At 51.7% G+C, this 10806-nt stretch overlaps 1 pseudogene across 1 annotated transcript; it reads left to right on the forward strand.

The window, feature by feature from the left end:
• The first annotated feature begins 3208 nt into the window (after window positions 1–3208).
• Window positions 3209–5951, forward strand: LOC311529709 (ribonuclease pseudogene; annotated as a pseudogene). Its single transcript, XR_014714550.1, has 2 exons — window positions 3209–3346; window positions 4303–5951. The product of XR_014714550.1 is annotated as a ribonuclease pseudogene (transcript).
• Window positions 5952–10806: the final 4855 nt, after the last annotated feature.

Raw genomic sequence — 10806 nt, forward strand, 5'->3', positions numbered from 1 at the left:
GTCACCCACCACAATGGGGGCCCTGATCAGGTCAGGGTCTGGGCAGTGACCAGCACAACGGGGGCCCTGATACCAGTTGGGTTCTGGGCAGTGCTTGGCACAATGGGGGCCCTGATATCAGTCGGAGTCTGTGTAGTGCCTGGCACAATGGGGCCCTGATCTCAGTCGGGGACTGGAAAGTGCCTGGCACAACGAGCCCCTGATCTCGGTCGGGATCTGTGCAGCTGTGACCCTTAGCGCCCCTGCATGCCACCTGGCAGAAGTCCCTCTGTTCTATAACTCCTCTGAGGCCCAACACACTCACTGCCCCTAACAGGGTGCAGTCATAGTATTTCTCTGCAAGGTGTAACAAAGGAAAGCTGCACACACTGCTCAGTAACACCATGGCCTGACATAGGCACAAACGGTGCACAGAGTTATGTGTCTGTGCCACACAGATGGTCCTCACACGTGTTTCAAGGACAGACTTGATCTGCAAGTTCATCCTGACACAGGAATGTGGCTTTACCACTCTGACTAAGGCCAGAGACTTGGGAAGTTACATGTGCCTGAGTCAACAGGAAAAGCCAGCTGAGAGCCGGGTGAGGGAGCCGGGAGTGTGTCAGCTGATTGGAGAACAGTCAGCGGGGCTGTCAAGGTTCCTTCCGCACTCTGACCTCTAGGGTACAGATGTGTGGACCTGCATGAAAACCTCCTAAGCCTACTTTTACCAGCTTAGGTTAAAACTTCCCCAAGGTACAAACTATTTTACTCTTTGCCCTTGGACTTCCACTGCCACCACCAAACGTTTATCTGGGTTTATTTTTATTAGGAAAGCGTTGTTTGGAAACGTCTTTCCCCCCAAAATCCTCCCAACCCTTGCACCCCACTTCCTGGGGAAGGTTTGGTAAAAATCCTCACCAATTTGCATAGGTGACCACAGACCCAAACCCTTGGATCTTAAGAACAATGAAAAAGCATTCAGTTTCTGAAAAGAAGGATTTTAATAGAAGTAAAAAGTAAAAAAGAATCACCTCTGTAAAATCAGGATGGTAAATATCTTACAGGGTAATTAGATTCAAAACACAGAGAATCCCTCTAGGCAAAACCTTAAGTTACAAAAAGACACACAGACAGGAATATCCATTCTATTCAGCACAACTTAATTTCTCAGCCATTTAAAGAAATCATAATCTAACGCATATCTAGCTAGATTACTTACTAAATTCTAAGACACCATTCCTGTTCTGTCCCCAGCAAAAGCATCACACAGACAGACCCAGACCCTTTGGTCTTCCCCTCCTCCCAGCTTTTGAAAGTATCTTGTCTCCTCATTGGTCATTTTGGTCAGGTGCCAGTGAGGTTATCCTAGCTTCTTAACCCTTTACAGGTGAAAGGATTTTTCCTCTGGCCAGGAGGGATTTTAAAGGTGTTTACCCTTCCCTTTATATTTATGACAGGGGCAGAGACCTTTACCTAAGGGTGCCCGTCTAAGGGCAACTGGACTATAAGGCGAAGGGGAGAGATCCTCTTTGTGCCCATCACTCCAAGGGGCTGGCTCTGGCTGTACAGTGGATCCCCTGCCATATGGGAGTGTGAACCTGAAAATTTGCTTTGGGTCAGTGTGACCTGCTGCAGGAGGGGCAATCCGGAGCACTGAAGACTCGTGTCCCCTTTTACCTGTCTCTGCCTGGGATGCCGGCAGGCCGCAGGGAGCAGCCTCTTCGCGTCTATGCATTAGGCAGTCCTGAGCCAAAGTTTCGGGTTCAGGAGCCTGCCTGCAGCGCCACAGCTGGCCACTGGGCCCCCAGCATTGGTTAACTCTTCCCAGCCCCAATTTTCCCCAGATGGTGAGTTGTGCATCGTCCGTCCCTCTCCTGGGCAGCTCAGATATTGAAGATCCATTGCCCTCCCAACCCCCGGGAGGATCAAACCAAGTCTATTCTTTTAACTGGAGTTATCAAATGGTTCACATGAAACACAGCACTGGATGGGTTCAGATTAAAGATAAAGCAAGTTGATTTACAGATGCACTGAGAGCTTTCAAGTGAGTTCGAGCATCGGGCATGAAAGTCAGGAAAGACAAGAGAAATGAAGATAAAATGCTTCCCCGCAGCAAAAACTTAACAAGCTAGACTTGGTTGAAGGGAAAATCCTTCCCACATGGTCCCAGCAACCTGGCAAACCAGATTCTCAGATCAGGATCAACTCCCAAAGCCAAAAAGCTGGTCCCTTTAGCTTCTTAGGGGACTAAGAGATGATCTGGGGTGTTTTTGCCCCTCGCTTTAATAGTCCGGTCACCCTCTGAAATGCAGTTTCTGGACAGTTACCCCTCGTAAAGGTCATTCCCACAGTGAGGATGGAGACATGGGGTCTCATGGGGACAGAGCCCCCCTTTCTTGGCAAAGACAGGCCATTTGACAGGTGAGGGCCCATCAACTTTGCTGACTCCTGACCAGAGGCATGAGCTTGTGCTTTGTCTTTGTGAACGCAGTTTAGCCTGCCCCCAGACTCGCCTGGCAAACACGTTGCAATCATAATCTCAGCTCATGTTCATAACTCTGGCTATGCATTTCGTGCACACATTTCACATGAATATTACCCATCAGGCTGTCATTACTCTTTAAATGCTACCTTGCATGGAATCCTTGGCATGGAGATTATTACAATAAATGCAGGGTGTGAACACGGGGATTCAGGGTCACACTGAGGTGCTTAGCTATGGGTTGTCGCTGGCTGAAGGCAGGTTGAGTCACCAAGAAGAGAGTTTATACTTGTGGTTTATCTGTGATCATTTTCTGTCTCTATTCTCTTTGCTATGTGGCACTTGAAGCTCTGTTCTTTAGTCCTAAATGTACCCTGGTTTTGTTACAAATTCATCTCACTGCCCCTAACACTGCCACAGTATTTCTCTGCAAGGCACAGCAAAGGAAAACCGGTGACACACTGCTCAGTAACACCATGGTGTGACGTAGGCACAAAAGGTACATAACGAGGTATGTGCCACACAGATGGTCCTCGCATGTGTTTCAGGGACACACTTGATCTACAAGTTCATCCTGACACAGAAATGTGGCTTTACCACTCTGACTAAGGCCAGAGACTTGGGAAGTTACATGCGTCTGAGTCAACAGGAAAAGCCAGCTGAGAGTCGGGTGAGGGAGCCAGGAGTGTGTCAGCTGATTGGAGAACAGTCAGCGGGGCAGAGACCTTTACCTGGCCCGTCTAAGGTCAGTTGGACTATAAGGAGAAGGGGAGAGATCACCTTTCTGGCCACCACGTGAGGACAGAGCAGCTGGGTCTCTCTGAAGCTTTGCATAGAGGGTTCCTAGCCACGTGGGAGAGGGACACCGAGAAGTCACATTAGGTAAGACAGGGAGCTTCGCTGTGGATTCTGGCTGGCTGAGGGCAGGTAGAGTCACTGGGGCTGGAGGTCGTATGTGTGTCTTCTCTGTGACCATTTTAGCCTCTGGTCTCTCTGCTTCATGGCACAGAAAGCTCTGTTCTTTAGTCAGGACTAGACCCTGGTTCGTTATAAATGCATCTCAGTGCTGTGATATTGAAGGGAAGGGTGAGGACCCAGCAGAGCCACCAGGCTGGCCATGTCCTGGCTCTTTCGGGGTGGCGGCCTGGGTGATTTCTCTGCCTGTCCAGGCTGCCTGCTGCAGGGAGATGCTTCTGAAGAGCTGGGGAACTGGAGAGCCCCAAGGGCTACCTGTAAAGCAAGGCCAGGGTGTGCCAGGACCAGAGGAGTGTGCCGGGCCACCCAGCCGACGGGAGAGGCAGGGAGCAGACTCATTTTAGCAGCTGCAAATCTCTCTTGCTTTGAGGCAGGGGGGTGACGCGGTGATTTACAGCTCCGGACACCTGAAGAAACATCACAACAGCACCCAGTACAACAGGAGCCCTGATCTCAGTTGGGGTTTGGGCAGTGCCCGGCACAATGGGAGCCCTGATATCGGAGGGGTCTGTGCAGCACCCGGCATAATGGGGGCCCTGATTTCAGGCGGGGTCTGTGCAGTACCTGGCACAACAGGTACCCTGATCTCAGACTGGGTTAGGGTGACCAGATAGCAAGTGTGAAAAATTGGGCCAGGAGGTGGGAGGTAATAGGAGCCCATATAAAAAAAATCCCCAAATATCGGGACTGTCCCTATAAAATTGGTATATTGGGACACCCTAGTCGGGGTCTGTGCAGCACCCGGCACAACAGGGGCCCTGATCTCTGTCGGGATCTGGGCAGTGCCCAGAAGGTTCCGTGGAGAAGGCAGATCCCCACCCTGCACTGTCTCCATCCATCTCCTCCCTCTTTCCCCACTGCAGGTTGATCCAGGGACAGACTCAGCCATGGCCCTGAGGGGAACCCGCCCCACACTCCTGCTGCCCCTCGTCCTGCTGGTTGCCAGTCTGGCCCTGGCCCAAGAGGAGTCACGTTATGAGAAGTTCCTGAGGCAGCACGTAGATGCCTCCGACCCCAGCCCTCCGGACGCCCGGCGCTACTGCAACCTCCTGATGCGGCGCCGGGACATGGCCACTGCCCACAAGTGCAAACACCTCAACACCTTCATCCACAGCAGCGCCAACCAGATCAAGCCCGTCTGCGGGGATGGGGGGGAGCCGGCAGGAGGAGACCTGCGCCTCAGTGAAGACCCCTTCCCCCTCACCGTCTGTGAGCTCCAAGGAGGAGCCAATCCCCCCAACTGTGACTACAGCGGGTCCAGTAGCACCAGCAGGATCGTCATTGCCTGCGTTGATGGAGAACCAGTCCACTTTGAGACACAGGTTGAGAGTCAGGCAGGGGAGGGGAATGAGCTGTGATCCCTCTAAGGGACACTGAGTCCTCCCACCAAGTCCTGCATCCAAACCCAGACCTTACCAGGATCAATCCCCGAATCCTCCTTCAATCCAGCCTCCAACCCCCCTCAGATCCCCTCCCAAATCCTTCTTAGATCCAACCTCCAACCCTCCTCAGATCAACTGCCGAATCCTCCTCAGATCCAACCTCTGACCCTCCTCAGATCCACTTCCAAATCCTCCTCAGATCCAACCTCCGACCCTCCTCAGAACAACCGCCAAATCCCCCTCAGATCCAGCCTCCGACCCTCCTCAGATCAACCCCCGAATCCTCCTCAGATCCAAACTCCGACCCTCCTCAGATCAACTGCCAAATCCTCCTCAGATCCAACCTCCGACCCTCCTCAGATCAACCCCCGAATCCTCCTCAGATCCAAACTCCGACCCTCCTCAGATCAACCGCCGAATCCTCCTCAGATCCAACCTCTGACCTTACTTATGTGCCAACTCTCTGGGGCAGGCCTGTCTCTTTGTTCTGTGTTTGTGCAGTGCCAGGCACACTGGGTTGCTGGGCAACTGCAATATGGATAATGATAATAATAATAATGGGCACACTGGGTGCAACTGCAATATGGATAATAAACCACGCCCAAGGAGTTTTATGGACAGTCCTTCCATATTGGGGTTTGACTCCGGTTTTGTCATTAGCCCAGACTAATGGCTCAGGTGGGGGCGGGGTTTTCCAAATGGGATCTGAATGCCCAGCTCCTATTAACTTCCCAGAAGCGCTGTCTCTTCCCAGTCTCTGGTCTGACTGAGAATTAGAAGTGGAAAATTCTCAGCGACAGCCAAGCAGCCACATCCATGCTCAGGCTTGAGGAACGCGGCCTGCTATTCAGAAGCACCAAGCAGCCAAAACTTCTGCTGACCCAACAGGAACGTATGGAGCCCAGCAGCTCTGGAAAATGATGCTCAGGAAGTTTTCTCACCAGGCTTCCTCAGGAATTTGAACCCAGGAGTCCCAATATACCAGCGAACCTGCAAGAATTGAAACTTTAGGAAATGGTCCTAAGCCTTAAATTTTCTGTCCCAGTCTCCCTAGTTCCAGTTCTTGGCCCCACCTCCGTTTCCAGTAGCCAAATGGTACTGTTGCTTGAATAAAGTAATTATTCATTACAGACCCCCTTGAGGACCTAATCAGAAATGAACCCAAATGCTGCTTGATCTGCAAGGAGGCCATGTCTCTTCGGGCTCTGCCACGGTGGTTATAATTCGGAGCCCCCTGAGATGTGGCCATGAGGGTTTTGGGTGAACACCCCCCTGAACTTCCTCATCCTCCTCCCCCAGTGGTCAACCAGTTACATCAGTGTTGCCAATTTAGTGGTTTTACAATCCCCAACCCATACATTTGAACTCCCCCTCGTATTTCAATCCCTGGGGAAAACACTAGTTTGGGCTGAATCCTAATTCTAAGAGGTGAAAACTCTATGCACCGAGTTTAGCTAAAGTTTGTGGACAGGAGACCATGGTTAATTGCTGCTAGTAGGAGTCATTCAGCCATGCCTAGAGCATAGTAACAGGTTTCAGAGTAGTAGCCATGGCAACAAAAATGATTAGGGGACTGGAACACATGAGTTATGAGGAGAGGCTGAGGGAGCTGGGATTGTTTAGCCTGCAGAAGAGAAGAATGAGGGGGGATTTGATAGCTGCTTTCAACTACCTGAAAGGGGGTTCCAAAGAGGATGGCTCTAGACTGTTCTCAATGGTAGCAGATGACAGAACGAGGAGTAATGGTCTCAAGTTGCAGTGGGGGAGGTTTAGATTGGATATTAGGAAAAACTTTTTCACTAAGAGGGTGGTGAAACACTGGAATGCGTTACCTAGGGAGGTGGTAGAATCTCCTTCCTTAGAGGTTTTTAAGGTCAGGCTTGACAAAGCCCTGGCTGGGATGATTTAACTGGGAATTGGTCCTGCTTTGAGCAGGGGGTTGGACTAGATGACCTTCTGGGGTCCCTTCCAACCCTGATATTCTATGATTCTATGATTCTATGTTAGTCTATATCCGTAACAAGGAAAGGAGTACTTGTGGCACCTTAGAGACTAACAAATATATTAGAGCATAAGCTTTGTGAGCTACAGCTCACTTCATTGGATGCATACAGTGGAATATATAGTGGGAAGATTTTATATACACAGAAAACATGAAACAATGGGTGTTACCATACAGACTGTAACAAGAGTGATCAGGAAAGGTGAGCTATTACCAGCAGGAGAGCAGGAGGGTGGGAGGGGGAAACCTTTTGCAGTGATAATCAAGGTGGGCAATTTCCAGCACTTTACAAGAACAGTAGGAGGGGAAATAAACAAGGGGAAATAGTTTTACTTTGTGTAATGACACATCCACTCCCAGTCTTTATTCAAGCCTAAGTTAATTGTATGCAGTTTGCAAATTAATTCCAATTCAGCAGTCTCTCGTTAGAGTCTGTTTTTGAAGTTTTTTTGTTGAAGAATTGCCACTTTTAGGTCTGTAATTGAGCGACCAAAGAGATTGAAGTGTTCTCCGACTGGTTTTTGAATGTTATAATTCTTGACGCCTGATTTGTGTCCATTTATTCTTTTACATAGAGACTGTAGGTGCTTAACAACTCAGGTCTGGAGCTCCACAGCCAGCTGACAGTCCTTTGGTATGTCTACACTAATCCCGGGCACTGATTCAGGTTTGAGCCATTCCCTCCTTCTGTCCACACACAAATGAGCTGGCATGACCAGGTGACGACTTTCAGTCTTCACAGGGGAAAAACAATGCTCCTTAACCAAGAGCAAGGCTGGGGGTTCTCCTTCTCAGGATGACAGCTGAGCTGCAGTGCTGGCAGGGCAGGGAAGAGCTGCGGGAAGATGAGGCGAGACAAGCTGGGCTGGAGGACGAGCTGAACTGATCGTGTGTTTTATCAAAGCCTCTTTTTAGGAAACCCAAAAAGGGGACAAGTGGGCAGCGTACTTCACCCCGCTCATTATTGTGTCCCCAAATTAGTCACACCAATTTTGGTCTATTCATTTCTGGTTCCACATCTTCTGTGTTTCACCATGCATGATTTCAGCAATCCTCAAATGGTATCTGTGGGGCCTTTTTGCTTGGATGAATCCAGCTTCTTCGTGTGGGTCACTTGCACTTGTTACAACATTCAGCATTGTTAATGATTTGGCCTGTTTTTCATGGCGGATGTAATGTCTTACACACTTTCCCATACTCTTTACATTTGAGCTCCCAACAGGGGTACACTTTGTAGGCTCCGTGGTCACAACAGAGGTCAAAGAGACATGACTGCAGAGTGAGGCATGTGTAGATTTACAGACTGTGTAGATTTACAGGGGTAGTCGATTATTTTTTGTCAAGGTCCAAATTACTTGGTCAAGGTCTAGTCAAGGTCCAGACTCCAGAGAAAATAAGAAAACAATAATTATAATAATAAGTACAGGAAAAGATTTTGGAGTCTGTTCAAAAGCATCTGGCAGGCCGGATCTGGCCCGCGGTATGCCTATTGAGTACCCCTAGTGTAGAAGGCTCTGCCAGCTGGCTTGTGGGACGGGGTATAATGCTTGCTTTGGGTGTTAAGCAGTTGTGAGCTTGAGCTAGAACCGGTTGTTAAATTTAGAAGCCCTTTTAGAACCAGTTGTTCCGCGAGGGACAACTGGTTCTAAAAGGACTTCTAAATTTAACCCGTCAAAAGTGGCACCTTAGGCGCCGACTCCATGGGTGCTCCAGGGCTGGAGCACCCAAGGGGAAAATTTGGTGGGTGCAGAGCACCCACCGGCAGCTTCCCACCCCACCCCCGGCCCCAGCTCACCTCCGCTCCGCCTCCTCCCCTGAACACGCCGCACCACTCTGCTTCTCCGCTCCCCCACCCCTGGCTTCCCATGAATCAGCTGTTCGTGCGGGAAGCCGGGGCAGGCTGAGACGCAGATGGCGGCTTCGCCCTCAGGCCCAGGGAGGCAGAGGTGAGCTGGGGCGGGGGGGCGCGAGGAGGGCCACCCGCACCACAGCAGGTAACCCGGGGGAAGGCGCGCAGGGGAATCGCTCCTCGCCCCAGCTCACCTCCGCCACCCTCAGCCTGAGTGGGAAGCTGCCCCCTGCTTCTCAGCCCTCCCTGGCTTCCCGCCAAACAGCTGATTCACAGGAAGCCGGGGGGGGGGGGTGGAGAAGCAGAGCGGGGCAGTGCATTCAGGGGAGGAGGCGGAGCGGAGGTGAGCTGGGGCCGGGTGGGGCAGGGAGCTGCCGGTGGGTGCTCTGCACCCACCAAATTTTCCCCATGGGTGCTCCAGCCCCGGAGCACCCACGGAGTCAGTGCCTTAGGCGCCACTTTTGGTGTGATCAGTGGGGGGAGCAGTCGCTCCCCCTGCTCCCCCCTAGCTACGCTACTTCGCCCCTAGGAGCCAGAGGGACCTGCCGGATGCTTCCTGGGAGCTGCCCCAGGTAAGCACCCCCAGGACTCCCCACCTCACCCCCCGGCAGGTCCCTCTGCCTCTTAGGGGTAGGGTAGGCACCCATGACGGTGGCCCATGAGACCCTCCTGCCCAGTTCTGGGGGCAGTCAGGGAACAGGGGATGGGGCTGGATGGGGCAGGGGTCCTGGGGGAGAGTCAAGGGACGCGGGGGGTTGGATGGGGCAGGAGTCCAGGGAGTCATGGGTGGGCAACGACCCCCTCGTGGGGTGAGGAGGGAACCAGTTGTTAAGATTTTGGCAGCTCATCACTGGTGTTAAGTGGGTCAGGGTTCCAATCCTGGATCAGACCTGTTTTGCAAAGAGGCTAGGTTTGGGAAGAGGAGCAGACATGCTTGGGCAGCAACCGTTGCTAAGACGGGATGAAGAGCGCTGGAGAGGCTGAGCGTGGGTTAGAAAGTCCTGCTTTAATTGGTGAATATATTGAGTGCCTAACTCTAAAGCTGGTTTGAAAACAACTCGTGTAAATCAGTCCCGTCCCCCTGCCCTTTACACCAAAGTCTGTGAAACCCCCTCACACAGGGAGCAATTGGCAGCAGTGGGATTTGAACCCACACCTCTAAAGGCACAGCCACCCAGCCCCTCCCACCCCCAACTCTGCTCCGGTCCTGCCCCGAGCCGTGTCCTAGGCTCCTGGCCCAACAGCTGGCCTCTTCCCCAGCCTCGGCGAGGTTCCACTCCTGCCCCAGCCTCAGTCCCTGGCTGCAGACTCACTTCTGGCCCCAGAATCACCCCCAGCTGAGGCCCCAGCCTCGGACCCCTTACCCTTGTCTGTTCCCCCAGACACACCCCGGAGCCATGGCCCTGGTCCTGGTCCCAGTCCTGGCTCCGGGGGAGCAGGGGCCATGGACAGAGGTAAGGGGGGGCGCAACCCCCAAAGTTTGGGGACCACTGTTCTAGCATATCCTCTCTCATTCGTCTCCTTTTACAGTCCCAGCCTTTTCCATCTCCCTTCATACAGACCTCTCCCGCTCTGCTGCCTTGTCTCAGAGCCCTCTCTGCTGGCAGCTAGAGATTGTCCTTAGTGACAAATAACACTATTCAGTCTTTAATAAAAAATCTGGCAATAGCCCGAGGGAGCTGGGCTGGGGCTCTCCCATCTCCTGAGTCTCTGAGAAACAAACCTGAGCACAGGCCCTTGATGGGATGATGGAGAGGATAAGGAGCAAAGAACTGGATTTGACAGACTAAAAATTAACTAAAGGAGCGATACGATCTGTTGATTACACAGAAGTAACTGTACTAACATTGAGTATCGAGTCCAGCCCAGTATCAAAGGCGAATGTACAATAAAATGATTAACTAAGTCTAAAGAAATAGGATTACAAAGTCACTCTAAGTCCTCAGGTCACCTCAACAACAGGACAATGTTGTTCAATTCGCCATTTATGAAATAAAATCCCTTGGAAGAATGATTGAAAAGAAGCCAACCCTGGACGGAGGCAGGGAAACTCTCCACAGCCTTAGTACTGCTCAGCCACTATCCTAACGAAGCTGAGCAGGATGTTGTGGGTAACTAGAGATGGGACAGAGCC

This window comes from Lepidochelys olivacea, assembly GCF_965140295.1.
Source record: "Lepidochelys olivacea isolate rLepOli2 genome assembly, chromosome: 13".
Classification (NCBI taxonomy): domain Eukaryota; kingdom Metazoa; phylum Chordata; order Testudines; family Cheloniidae; genus Lepidochelys; species Lepidochelys olivacea.